Source organism: Pteropus medius, unplaced genomic scaffold (assembly GCF_902729225.1).
Source record: "Pteropus medius unplaced genomic scaffold, Ma_sr-lr_union100, whole genome shotgun sequence".
Classification (NCBI taxonomy): domain Eukaryota; kingdom Metazoa; phylum Chordata; class Mammalia; order Chiroptera; family Pteropodidae; genus Pteropus; species Pteropus medius.
In genome coordinates, this window is record NW_024354500.1 from 14,743,191 (window position 1) to 14,757,634 (window position 14,444).

Sequence of the window (14,444 nt, forward strand, 5' to 3'; positions counted from 1 at the left end):
ATCCCAGTATAATAATTTTTAAAAGTCACCTTACTACAAGTTGCTTCCACATAGGACTATGACAATGGCCTGTTTCATTGACCAGTTTTCTAATTTTGATGTGTATCTGGTAGGAAAGCATCAGAGAAAAATCTATACCAAACTTTTAAGACACAGTTACTCTTTACCCTAAAAATTATCTAAATGGGAAAAGTAAGAACAGTGATTTAAAAAAAAACAAACAAAAAAACGAAACTGCATTTCATTCAAGAGAGAAAAGAAAGTAAATACATATAACTCCATTAACAGAGCATTAGTATCTTAAGGTTTCCTGTCTGGTTCTGGTTTTAACATCTCGATCACTAACTGTATGTCTTTGATCATAACATTTTAATCTCTTAGACCAAAAATATAAAGATGTAGGGCTAAATGATAGCCAGCATTTCCTCCAATACATTTGCAGTGCTACCATCTCCTAGCAAAGGCTTTTTCTATTTTTGTAACCAAAGCACTTTAGGTGGAGTTCAATACTGACCCACCCCGTACAGAAATCCAGTCTATACCAAGTAGTATTTTTGGGAAGCGCTAGTGTGCGTGCATATATAATCACACTCCATGCCCACAGGGTTGGAAACATAGTTATATCTGATATAAAACAGCCTTAAGCTGGTGATAGGTTATCATTAAAAGGATTAAGACTTGCTTTGACATGGGCTGACATCCAAAAATTAGGTTTAATGTTAACAGCTGGAATGCTCAAGAAAATAAAAAGTAAGGGAGAGACAAATGGAGTTAAATTAGAGCAAGTGGGTGTTAAAGGCGTGTTGGAATTATTTTCAACTCAGTTTAGAAATGTTTCACTCAATGGCTAAAAAAGTAGAGCTGGCATAAATTCTCATCTATGATTACAAAATATAGAAAAAATGCCTTAGGTGAAAATTTTCATCTTTCAAGGTAAGTATTGTGCCACAGGAAAAATTTTTTTTTTCTAGAGAAATGACTAATCCTGGAGCCTTTTTAGCACTTTTCAGCTTCACAGCACTTGAAAAAGATGCTAATACTTAAAAATCAAGACGACCCGTTAAGTCTCAGGAGGCAGATTTATTTTTCTCTCAGCATATTTGCCAGAAAATTAACTTACAGGTTTGAGCAGTAAGGTAAAGTTTGATTAAAAAGCTTTTTGATGGCTGACAGGGGGTGTACCTCAAGGTTTATTCAGTGAACTGCAGGTAGTTGATAAGAACTAGGATGTAAGTATCCACAAATTCTTTTCCACCTACATTTCTGTGTTCTGTGGACCACCTACATTAGAGTCATAAAGGGAGTTGGGAGTTGGGGGTAGAGGTTACTAAAAATGCAAATTTCTGGCTCCCACCCAGACCTACTGAAGCAACAACTCTGAAGATGGTGCCTAGGAACAAGCACTCCAAGTGATTCTTATGCTTACCAAAGTTTGAGAAGCACTGACCTATTTCTTGATCATTCTTATGTTCTAGATTAGATCACTCATTTTTACTGGGTGGTGGGAGGTAGGGTACACTTGCTAAACACTGTCCTACACTCAGTTAGGTGGTAGGTATTACCAAAATTTGAGATCTTCACTCTAATAGGTCACGCAAACATGAGAACAAATATGTGCCCATGTGCCCATGTTCGCTCCGCTTGAAATGCCTACATTACACCCTCACTGCTAAATCCCTTTTTACTCTGAAAACCCAGTTGCCATATCTCTTCCTCCTAACCCCCTACAGTAGAATTGATTATATTCTCCTTACGGCCATTATTTTGGACTCACTATGAAATATACAAGCTGTAGCATGACTGAAACTGTCCCTCCTGTAAGACTGCTCACTTGGTGGCAAGAAGAATTGTGGAGAAATAATGAATTTAAAACACAATACCCTTTGAGAGCTATAGAGACCTACATTTCGTATAGCAGGCACTCCACTAGATGTACTGGTAAATTCATCCATTCTATGGTAAAGGATGAACCTGAGAAGTTCAAGAAATGTAACAGATAGAAGCTTAATTTCCACCTCTTCAGTAGTTTCTGAGGGCTTGATAAAGGTAGTTAAATAGCTGCTAGTTAAATCAATGCCTTTATTTTCACTTTAATCTATTACCCTCTTAAAGTCTTTGATAAGTATAAAGATTGTGAGTTTCTTTAATAATCTTTTAATATGCATGAGCTATGTGCAAACATAAACATATTTTATGTCTTCTAGATTTGAAAAACTATAATATCTTTAATTCCAGGTTCTAATCCCTGTTTTACATACTTCTCTAACTATAAGCTTTATAATCTAGTTTGTATTTTATACTAGTAATTGTCATTAAAAATCCTGCTAAATTATTGTATTTCAGTGAATCTAAGATGAACATTTGTTCTAACATTTGCACATGGAAGAAATTAAGATTGTCTTAAAATTGATGATACCTTATTTTTAATGAACTGTAGTAGCTTTATTCGTATCAGTAGTAATCCGAAGCAACTTCAAAGGATCTCTATACACTGTATCTAAAGCTTGCCAATATATAGCAAAATGTGTCCTTAGCACATAAAGCATTTGCTTGTAAGAGAAATAAAGAAAAAAATTCAATAAATTTCTGTATTCAAATCTTCCAGGGATAATATAAGAAACATAACAGTATTTTATAAGCAATTCTATGAAACAGATCACAAAGGATAATGTATATCTTTATCTTTTCCTTTCATACCTGAAGCTTTGACTTTGAATTGTATATCTTCAGAAATTAAAGAATTACTGGAAGGTTTTTTTTTTTCAAATTAACATATACAGGCAACTCCTTTTTTGAGCTAAGGAATGTGTCCCATGTTAGAAGTACTTGAAAAAGGTAGGGATTGCCAAAACCTAGGAAGTGAGATGAACCTTAGTAGTTATACTAGTTAAAATTAACACATAATGGATGCAAGTAGTCATCTGTAGAAGTCATCCATCCCAAAAAATGGTTTAACTCATCCTGGCTGGAAGACTTTGGCAATAAACAAGTTCAGTCAAGGTGATCAGAGAGTAATCACAAAGAGGCAGGTCTAGAGTAGCGATGGCCAAAACCAAAGATTTCCGTAACTAGATGCCTTCTTAGGAGGTGAGATGAGAGGATTCTAGAAAAGGGAAGTCCCAAAGACAAAAATTTGAACCGTTTTTCTTTTATGGACTAGACACTCTGAGTCTGGCAAACCCATATATTTTAATCCTGAAAAGGTTATATTCCCTTTTTTGAAGCAGGGTCAATTCACAAGGTTTGATCATATCCTACAAAACTCACCATGCTCTGATTTTATTCTCACCAAGAAAATTGATACATTGCCATATTTTTGAAAAATTAATGAGACATTCTATTAATTTAATAGGTTTTCAGGAAAAGATGTATACTTCAATGTTAGTACAATGTAGCTGCCTTAAGAAACATTGAAATGTGAAATAGGCAAGTAGAATGAGAGAGATACCATGAGCAGAGATTGCTACTTGCTATCTCCAACATCCATTTTCCCCTTTCTGCTTAGTAGCAAAATGCTGATTTAATTCAGGACAGCAATGCATACATGCATTTATAGATTAAAATTTTAAGACTCTTGTACCAGTTATGATCATAAATTCTAGTAAATGTAATAAAAGTGAAAGCCAGTGAAGATTTGTTTCTCTTCTTTTGCCTTCCTCCCTTCCTTCCCTCTGCAGTGCTCCCTGGAATTTGAAAGTCATGGGTAGAATTTTAGCATCCTGGGCTTTCAAACAATTTTGAAGATGGGAGCTACATACTGAAAATAGGGAAACAGACAGATAAGAAGGCAGATCCCTGATGACCCCAAAGGCCATACCAGTGCTGGACTGTGTGCTCTCAGACTTCCTTACTGTGAGAAATGTAAATTTCTATCTTGTTAAAGCCACTGTATTTGGTAGTTATCTGCTATATACAGCCAAACCTGTCCAAATTGGTATATATGATGATTTCACTTCCCTGGTACCTGGTATGAGGGGAGGGGTATCTAGAAAAATGGGTATATGTCTTATGATCATTAGAAAGAAATTTCTCTCAAAACAGAAAAAAACTGTTCTCTGATTTCTGCATTAGTTTCTTTTGAGTCTGTTATCGTGTATCAATTCCTTAGAGGCTCATCATTCTTGGATGCCCTGAAAAAATGGATTTGGGAGTTTTGAAAAACTGAGGGAAACCTGTGAGGTCTTGCTTAATTGGCTAATTGGCCTCTCTTTTCCCTTCACTTTTGTAATATCAAATTCTATAAACCTGCATAGCTGCTTTTATTATATTCATATGTGAACTCTATATAGGGTTAATATGCAAGATTCTGTAAAAGACAAATTATAACTTACAGAATTCCAAAAACATACAGAATTCTAAAATAAAAAGTCATCCACTGATTAAAACAGTACCTGACACATATATGCTTCTTGAACCAGTTTATATTATATAACAAACCATATTAAAACTCAGCGACTTTAAAAAACAAGTATTTATTTTTCCTTCATGCATTGGTATGTTGGTTAGGTTTCAGCTGATTTAGGCTGGACTTAGCTCTAAGCTGCAGGTTAGGTCTAGGTCTGTTCTGTGTGTTTATCATCCTCCTTGGATCAGACATTAGGTCTGAACTGTCTTTACTCAACACTTCTAATGCCATATGTGTAGGGGTTTTTTTTCCCACATCAACAACCAGTTCTGCAACTCTCCAACCAGGTGCCTACAATTCAGTTCAATTCTAATACTGCCCAGAGTTAGCACAGACTCCAAAGATTAATGGCTCAGTCCCACAAGATTGTCCCCACTTCAGATGCCAGTCAGTCTCAAGTTGCCACCTATACTTCTTACCATATAGTAATATATGGGGGATTCTTTTCAAATTTGCTAGCTTGCTAGAATGGCTCACAAAACTCATGGAAACACTATACTTATTATTTTCAATTTATTATAAAGGATACATCTCCAGGACAGCCAAATGAAGAGATGTATAGGGCATACATAGAGCAAGGTATGGGAGGGCAGCACAGAGCTTCCATGCCCTCTCAAGGCAGGACAACCTCCCAGTGCCTTAATTTAATCGTCAACTCAAAAGCTCTTTGAACCCCATTCTTTAGAGGTTTTATGAAAGTTTCATTAAGTAGACATGATTGATTACCTCATTAGCCATTGGTGACTAACTCAATCTCTAGCTCCTCTTCCCTCCCTGGAAGTCAGGAGGTGAGGCTGAAAATTCTAACCTCTAATCATGCCTTGGTCTTTCTGGTGATCAGCTAACACTCTAAAGCTACTTAGGAGCCCCTCAGCCATAAACTCAGGTGTAAGAAAAGATGATTGCTATGAACAATAAAAGACACTCTTATCTCCCCTATTGCTCAGGAAATTCCAAAAGTTCTATATCAGGAACTGGAGACAAAGACCAAATGTATATTTAGCATACCACCTAAAGCACATATTTCTCATGACAAAGGAGTAGAAGCCCATATCAAGCCCTTGTTTACAGCGCATCTATTAACATCCCACTAGTTAAACTCATATGGATAACCCCAAAGTCAAGAGGCAGGGAAGTACAGCACGCTCTGCCTACCTGAGCCCATGCCAAGAGTGTGGATGTTCGATACTATTGCAGGGGTGAATAACTGAGCACAATTATTCAATCCACCAGAGTTCTTAATAAAAATCTGTTAGTTGAATGAATGAATATGGTGGTAATTACAGTTGAAGTGTGTGGCAACAGTCCAACTGAATCAGACACTGCAAATGCTAGAGAAATACCAGGAGATGGGAACTAAAATTCTGAAAGCTATAAAAGTGTAGGTAATCCAGGTGCAGAGCAATGTCTGGATATTTATGGTGCATTAACCAGGACCCAGCAGGAATGATGAGACAAAAAAGACATTCTGGTCAACAACAACAAAAAAGTATACCATCATCTCAAGACAATAACTATGAAATGATTTATTGGTTCCAAATTAACCTGGGCTAGCTGCCATCTTAACCCTCTCCTTATCAAAATTTTATTATTACTTATTAAGAAATATTATTCGTTATAGAAACACATCTCGGATTTTAGATTGATACTCTAAAACTTGATTCACTTTATGGAAATTCATTTTGACAGAATTTATCCGCTTTGCTTTGAAATAGTACAATAATGAACTGGAAAGAAAACTGAATCTCCCCAAGTGGCTAAGCAACATCCGGAGAATGATTTAAGCATGAGGAAGAATAGAAATCTAAGAATAACCACCACTTGTAGAGAAGAAATACAGCATTATGATGGAGAATACAGGCACTGTAGCCATTTTATCTTGAGTTCAAATCCCAGCCCATCATTTTATAAAAAGGGAGTGATGGTAATTATTTATTTCATAAGTTATTAATGAGAAAAATCACATAGAGAGTGATTAGAAATAATAAGCACTTAATAAACATTAGCTATTATAGGCAGATATAGCTTCTCAGCCTTTGGTAGACCAGAAGGAGCATGTAGCATTTAAAAATTAATGATCCAGCTTTTCCTGTGGGAGCCACCAGGTTGAGAGGAGTGTGGCTTTCTCCTCCCCCTGCCATGGTGTGTGCTGGTCCACTGATATCAGTGTACTCTGAAAAGGGGGAATCATCTGGCAAAAATGTCACTTTGCCTGCTGTGTTCAAAGCTCCCATTTGACCAGATATTGTAAACTTTGTTCACACCAACTTGCACAAAAACAATAGACAACCCTATGCTGTCAGTGAATTAGCAGGTCATCAAAACCAGCACTGAGTTGTAAGGTACTGGCAGAGCTGTGGCTCGAATTCCCAGAGTTCAAGGCATTGGGACTCATCATTCTGGCCAGGATGGTTTTGGCAACATGTGCTGTGGGGGCTGCATGTTTGCACCAACCAAAACCAGGTGTCATTGGCACCACAGAGCGAATGCAACACAGAAGCAATATGCCATCTGCTCTGCCCTGGCTGCCTCGGATTTACCAGCACTGGTCATGTCTAAAGGTCATCATATTGAGGAAGTTCCTGAACTTCCTTTGATAGCTGAAGATAAAGTTGAAGCCTATAAGAATTTTAGGAAGGCTGTTTTGCTTCTTAAGAAACTTAAGGCCTGGAATGATATCAGAAAGTTCTGTGCCCCTGAGTGAATGAGAGCTGGCAAGGGCAAAATGAGAAACCAGCTTGCATCCAGTGCAGGGGACCTTGCATCATCTATAATGAGGACAACGGTATCATCAAAGTCTTCAGAAACATCCCTGGAATTACTCTGCTTGATGTAAGCAAACCAAATATTTGAAACTTGCTCCTGGTGGCATGTGGGCCGTTTCTGCATTAGGACTCAAAGTGCTTTCCGCAAGTTAGATGATTGGCATGGACTTGGCATAAAGCTGCCTCCCTCAAGAGTAACTACCACCTTCCTATGCACAAGAGGCTCAATACAGACCTTATCAGAATCTTGAAAAAGCCCAGAGATCCAAAGATCCCTCCGAGCACCACTCAAGATGATGCGCCTCAGAGTCCTAAAGAAGAATCCACTGAAAACCTGAGAATCATGTTGAAGCTTAACCCACATGCGGAGGCCACATGCCAGAACACCATTTTTCACCAGGCCAAGAATCACAAGCTACGGGTGGATAAGGCAGCAGCAGGGCTAGAAGCCAAATCAGATGAGAAGGGAGTTCCAGGTAAGAAGCCTGTGGTAAGAAAGAAAAGAAAGACTTGTTGCAATTAAGAAGCAGAAGACTTTGGTGGGAAAAAAAAGGCTGCAGCTACCAGGACACTGGCAGCTGACAAGTCACAAGAAAAGAAACCCGCCACAGAGGAAAAGAAGCCTGCAGTATAAACTGAAATTGGTTTATTCCGTAAAGGTCAAATAACTTTGGACAGCTAATTTTGAATAAAAACCTGATCAAAGAGGCAAAAAAAAAATTAATTATTCAAATAAGTTGAAATGCATTGGTGGAGAGGTCAGCTGAGAGAGAGAAAGAGAGAGAGAGAGAACAGATGATAGATAAAATACATACACACAACTATGCATACACATGTATATCTGTGTGTATATATATCTGTCTAGAAATGTTTTTACAAAGAACACAAATACACATTCTTAACATTTGTCTGGCTTTCTCTTTTGGGAAGGAACGTTCCAAAGGTAAACAACTTGGCAGTTTTATAAAAAGCAACTTAGAAAATTATTCTTTTGACTCTCTATTGGGTACATTTAAACACTGATATTAAAATATGAAAATAAACACTGAGAATATCGGCATCTTTACTGTGAATTAACCTTGTTTTTTCTCATATTTGGTTGTATACTCATTCTACCTTCTTAGTAATAATTTTTTTAGAAATTTATATCCCCCTTTAGATTATGAATTCCGGCACATAGGATGTCTGTTTAATAATAATGATAATTATTATAACTAACATTTAAATATTCTTATATAGTTTACAAACAGGCCCCACATATATTTTTCTCATTTTTCTTTCTCTCACAAAAACCTTGTAATAGATTTGCATTCTTATTAGCACCACATATACTACTTTACATATAATAGGCTTTCAAAAATATTTTTAATTAAAATTAAAACTGAATTGTGAGGGTTAAAATAAAACGTTCCTAATTCCCTGAATTTTATTTCTTCTAAAGCCATTGCAGGAAAGATTTTTGAATGCTTTTACTTTTTCATTTGTATACCACCAATATATTCCTAAGATAAAAAAAATTTAAGAAAGTCTTCGTTTGACCATTAGCATTTCATATAATGACAACAACATCTACACAAGACAGGTTTGTAAATATGTGTTTATGTATTAGGTGAGAACTTCTTGTTTTCCCTGCCCTATATGATTGCTCACTCAAGCCCTGGTCAGCACTGTATAAACTCTACATCAATGGGTACGTTATGAGAGAAATGAAGAGTTAAACTGCCTTTCAAGAAAATGATTCTGTTGATTATCCAGGATCAGGTTCGTTTTCTCCATTCAATACTTTTTCCTTCGGAAGACACAACTTCCTATAGCCCTTTGGGGCCCGTTTAAATTCTGACATTTCTCTATTGGAAAATGAACTGAAGCTATCAACCCACATTTCATTACACAGATATCCTTCAATCACTAGTAACTACAGCTAAATTATAATCTCATATGATCACTACTCCACATGACAAAAGCTTTTTCACCCATTATCCCCTCAAAGACATCTGGTTTCATTGCCAAGACTCTTCTACTTTCATGAGCAATTTAAAAATCACTTACAACTCAGAAAATGGCTCACCTCTTATTTAGTTCTTTAAGTCAGCTGTAAGCAGATTCTATGCTATGTCAAAAACAATTTCTTATTTTCACTGGACTCAAATTACCAATGCTTCTCTGGAATGTAAAGACCATTCAAAATGAAATGTAAAGACCATTCAGAACTTATTTTTTTATTATTATTAAAAAAATCTGAGAAGAGCTCTGGAAACTAAGTATTATTGGATAGAGAGGTAAGACCTCTAGAAAAAGAATAAAAACAGAATAGAGTACCAGAAAGGGAAGTAATGCATTAAGACATGATTAATGGCACTTGCATATGGAGCACATGCAAGAAGAAGAAAGAAGTGGTCTTAGAATTCCGTTTGCAACTCAGACTTTTTTCTGTGGGCATTGAGGATAAAAAGTAAAACTCTGCCAACAGTAATGGCTGTGATCTCACAGGCCCCTGATGGGCCAGATCCCTTGTTAGAGAATAAGGATAACAATGAACAGGGCACAGCCCTGCTCACAGCCTAATGATGGAGACATATGTATATACATCACAATATTATAAAAATAGGAATGACAGAAATGCTCAAACTGAAGAAATACACTTTAAAAAGTATTATGGAATCATAAAAGTATGAATAATTCAAATTACGGAGGAAGAGCAAAATCATCATATAAGAGATGATACTAAAAAGGAAGTTGGGACTCTACTGAACCAGAAAGATTAGTGTGCTGATGGTGATGCAAAATTTGTGCTCTAGAAAGTCCCTTTCTGGCAGCATCATAAAGAAATTTTTAGAAGGGCTTGAAGCCACTGCAGCATTCTAGAATTGAATAGTGATGCTGGGATACAAGGAGGCAATGAATAGAAAAGACATTAGAAAATAAATTCTACTGGACTTAACTCTTGGGCTATGGAGGATAAAGAGAAAGAAGAAAGTGAAGCTAGGAAGATAGCTTACAATTCTAGCTGTTGGATACATTAGCTGGGAAATGGGGGGGGGGGTGGTGGGGGAGAAGGAAGAAAAGATTGCCTTGAGAAGAGGAGCACAGTTAATGGAACTGACTTGCACTCAGTTGAAAGTGTTGTCAGAACAAAGGCAACAGTTGAAAAGTAGGAATGGTCCTAACATGTTAGAAAGAGTAGTGTTTTTGAAACTTTGTGGAAACATTTATATTACAACAGTTGAACCAATTTCCATTAATTATTAAGTATATCATTAACTTCAAAAGTCGCAAGATGTGTGATAGAATGGATAGGTATGTCCTGCTTTACCAGCATAGGGCACAGGAAACTTCTGTTATTCAAAATAATATGACTGAGCCACTCCCTATCCTACTTATGACATGAATGTCTATTTTCGCTCCTCATTACTGAGTTCTAGGGATCGATCCTTCTTACTAGCCTTCACTGAGAGAAAAAAAAAAATTTCATTAATCTACCAGAAGCCCACTGCTCTGCCACACTGAATAACTCCAGAAGACAGTGGTTCCCACTCAGGGCAGCCTCCACCTCAGTGAAGGAATCTTCTTCCAGAAACTAAGCAAGCTGAAGCTTCAGGGCCCCTCTCTTGCACAACCCCTTTCCATGGTCCTGGGAGGCGGCCCTAATAATTTTGTGTTCAGAATTTTGTATTATTTTAAAGAGGGAACCCAACTTTTTATAAATTCAGATCCAGCAACACCTGGCTGGGCTCAGCCCCCATATCCTCACTGCTGCCCTCGGAGTGGCATCTCTCAGCTGAGGAAGGAAGAAGCAGTCTCCTGCCTCTCTGTTCAGTTTGTGGTTGTGCCATACCGTGGCAGATCTGGGTTTCTCAGTTACAATCTTTAGTGACAACAGTGGAGTCTAACTATAGACAAATGCAGAAAGCAGGCATAGGTCTCATCTAAGGTTAGGTCATTATACAAGGTGTGATATGATACAGTGGTTTCCACATCATCCCAACATCTGGTCTGTGGAGTGCCACACACCAGTCCAGCCTTTTCTCTACCAGAAGGTTTCCTCTGAGTCTTTTGCAGTTCTTACTGCCACCTGGCCTTGGAGTACAGAGCCTCAGAAATCAGATATGTTGTAGTGACGTTAAAACTCAAGGCGCCAGCGTCTCCTTCCTACTTTTCCCAATAGGCTCCTTGGCCTCTATGCAAATCTGACCAACTTCTTTTTTCCCCTAGGAACCTTCAAGTGTAATAGTTTTGAAGGTTCCTAGGTTAGTCAGCCAGAAGCTTTCTTCTTTCAGAGCTAAAGTTCCATGTCTTACAAGCCTAAGGGGGAAAATTGTCTCTTTATATCTTTTCTTCACAAAAATCGATGCCTGTTTATCTTACATCGATATAATAAAATAAAATTTTAAAATGCCCGCCCCCCCCACCACCCGCCCCCGAACAAAGAAGGCAACTTCTGCAATATATCTTTATCTTCTTGGATGTTTCCTGGATGAAATACAGATGTTTTACAACCTTTAAACAGCCTGATCTCACTTCCTCTCCTGCTCCTCCACCACCCCACCCCCCGCCACACTCATACCTTGCACCATTAAAATTCTGCTTCACTGAATTCTTTTCAAAATGATTATATAGACATAGGTAAATTTAATTAGAACTTCATCTAATACAAACTGGGGTTATCTGTGACCAAGGGCGAGCCTATACGATTCCAGTATTTGTAAGATTCATTTGAACTCCCAAAGTATTGCCTTGATTTTACCAAAAGTAGAGGGGAAATCTCTGGCTCTGAGTACTCTGGACACAGCCTTTTTGTTGCTGCCATGGGCCTAATCGAACCTTAACTGAAACCTAAACTGAGAGTGACCACCTTGATTTAAACCTCAGGAGGGATGTTAGTCATCAGGCATGTTCAGGATTTACCTTTATTTCAGAAGGAAAAATGTCTCACAGGTTAACTTGTCTTCTAATTCAATTAACTTAAATGATGTTTGAGGTGATGTTCCAGAGAAATATGATTAACTCATTCTTGATTTTTCTGGAAAAATATCCAAAATTTTACCATATTCAATTTTAAAAAATGTTTCCAGAGGCAATTTTATTCTTTCTCAATCTTCAAATAGCCAAGTTAGAATTGAATTTATGAGTTATTTTTAAAATTTGGGGATAAGTCAAGTCTCAAATAAGGTATTGAAAACACAAATAGCAAAAATCCCTAATAAAGTTTTAAAATTTAGTAGTTAAATAAACAAATCAGTATGGCACTGACAAAAGAATATAATTAAATATATGTTAACTATTATTCCCAATGATGGTGTTATAAAAGGGAATCTCCATAGTGGCTCCCCAATAGTTAGTAATTTGAGGTTTTTGAGTCTCCCAAGTAAGAATTTTCAGTTTACAGGATTGCACCTGTGCTTTTATCCAAAAGTAAAAGTTTGGTTGAACGGTTGGTCCTGACTCAGATCTTCAGCCAGCTGTCTGTAGGCTGCTTAGGCTGCTAGTTCTTACAGCCTCCAGTGAGAGATTAGCCTGTAACCTTCCTGGGGAAATTCTTTTTGGAGGAACCTCTTTTGCCTCTATACCAATCTCTCAGCTCTGTTGTCTCATGATTGATCTGTTTGTCTCTGCTTTACGAGTTCGAGAAACCTCTAGCTGCCCTGTCCTGCTGGTGGGGACCTCCTGGATTTCCAGAGTTGCTATGTATTTTATTTTTAAAATATATGCTGTCACTTCAATGGGATCTAGGATTAGGAGAAGCTTTAAAATGTGGATTAAGTCCACATTCTGAAAGAATTCTCTTATGTTATCAAATCAGTTCCCCCCGCCCCTCCGCCTTCCGCCTTACAATGAATTCTTTCTTTGCTGTTTACTTCTATTTTTCTCTGGATAACTTTTGACATTTTATGTTTAATTCCTTAATTAGTTTGATTTTGTCCCAAGTAGCTAACCTGTTGTCCCAGTACCATTTATAAAATTATTTGTATCTCTTTTTTTCTTAAAGAAAACTTATATGTGCATTTTGATATAAAAATGTGTCTAAAATACAGTAACTGAAAAAATGTTGCAGATAAGTGTGTTTGAAAATAAGAGGAATTTCATGCATGCCTCTATATATTATATATTATATGTCCTTATGTATGGATAGAAAATTTATTGAAGGCTACAAATCAAACTCTTGAGGAAATCAGAAGCAAAGGAAGAATTTCCCCAAAGTGTAATCTCACAAGCAGAGGCAGTGTAAACTAAGAGAAGCAGCAGCCTATAGGTGGTCGACAGAAGAAAGGGCTAGATCACCTGAAAAATAAAACCACAAGTGCATATGTTTACAAATTGAGTATACTACATAATAACAGCTAATATGAATTGAACTCTTACTTTAGGCCAGAAACTGTTTTAAGAGCTTTATATGAACTGATGTTTAATCCTCATAACAAGTCTATGAGGTAGGTACTACTCTTTTCACAATATTAGAAGTAGGAAAATTGAGGCACAGGGCATTTAGGTAAATTTTCCAAAGTCACATAGCTCTACGTGGCAGAGCCAGGATTTACCCAGTTGGTCTGGTATTAGAGCCCACCTTTCACCCCTCTGCTCTACTACACAGTTTAAAAGACCATCGGCTCAGCCTGCAATCCTCTCTTCCATCCTTCTTACAACCGCTAGCACTCCTGAAAACAGAACTTGTATTCCAACTCTAGAAATAAAAATTCTCACTTGAGAGAGAGAGAAAAAAAACAAAAACAAACAAAATAACCACCCTAAATACCATGTTACCTAAATATTCATCTAAATATATACTCTGGAAATGAAAAGTCACCAAATATATGAAAAAAACCTACAGCAGAGCAAGCACGAACTCAAAGGAAAAAATTAATCCCCAAGGAAAGAGTTAAGAAAATAGAATATTTAAAAAGCATAATTTGTACTTTTAGAGCGATACAAGGAGTTGTGGTCCCACAAACTATTCACAAATCAGAGTTCTTAAAAATTAAAAACATAATTGCTGAGATTAAAAACTGATTGTGTAACAGAATGAACATAAACAATTAGAACAATTAGTGAATTGAAAGACTATGGAATTCTTTCAGGACGTTATGTAAATGTAAGGGCATAAAAAAAATTGAGATAGAGCCTGAAGTTCTGTGATAGAATAATGTCCATATCCCCAGAAAAATATGAAAATGTTACCTTACGTGGCAAAAGGAAATTTGCAAATGTGATTAAATTAAGGGTTTTTAAGATGAGAAAATTATCCTGGATTATCCATTTTGGTTTGATGTAATCATAAG

General features: G+C 37.0%; 1 pseudogene; it reads left to right on the forward strand.

The window, feature by feature from the left end:
- Positions 1 to 6,544: 6,544 nt before the first annotated feature.
- LOC120595036 (60S ribosomal protein L4-like) lies at positions 6,545 to 7,804 on the forward strand (annotated as a pseudogene).
- Positions 7,805 to 14,444: the final 6,640 nt, after the last annotated feature.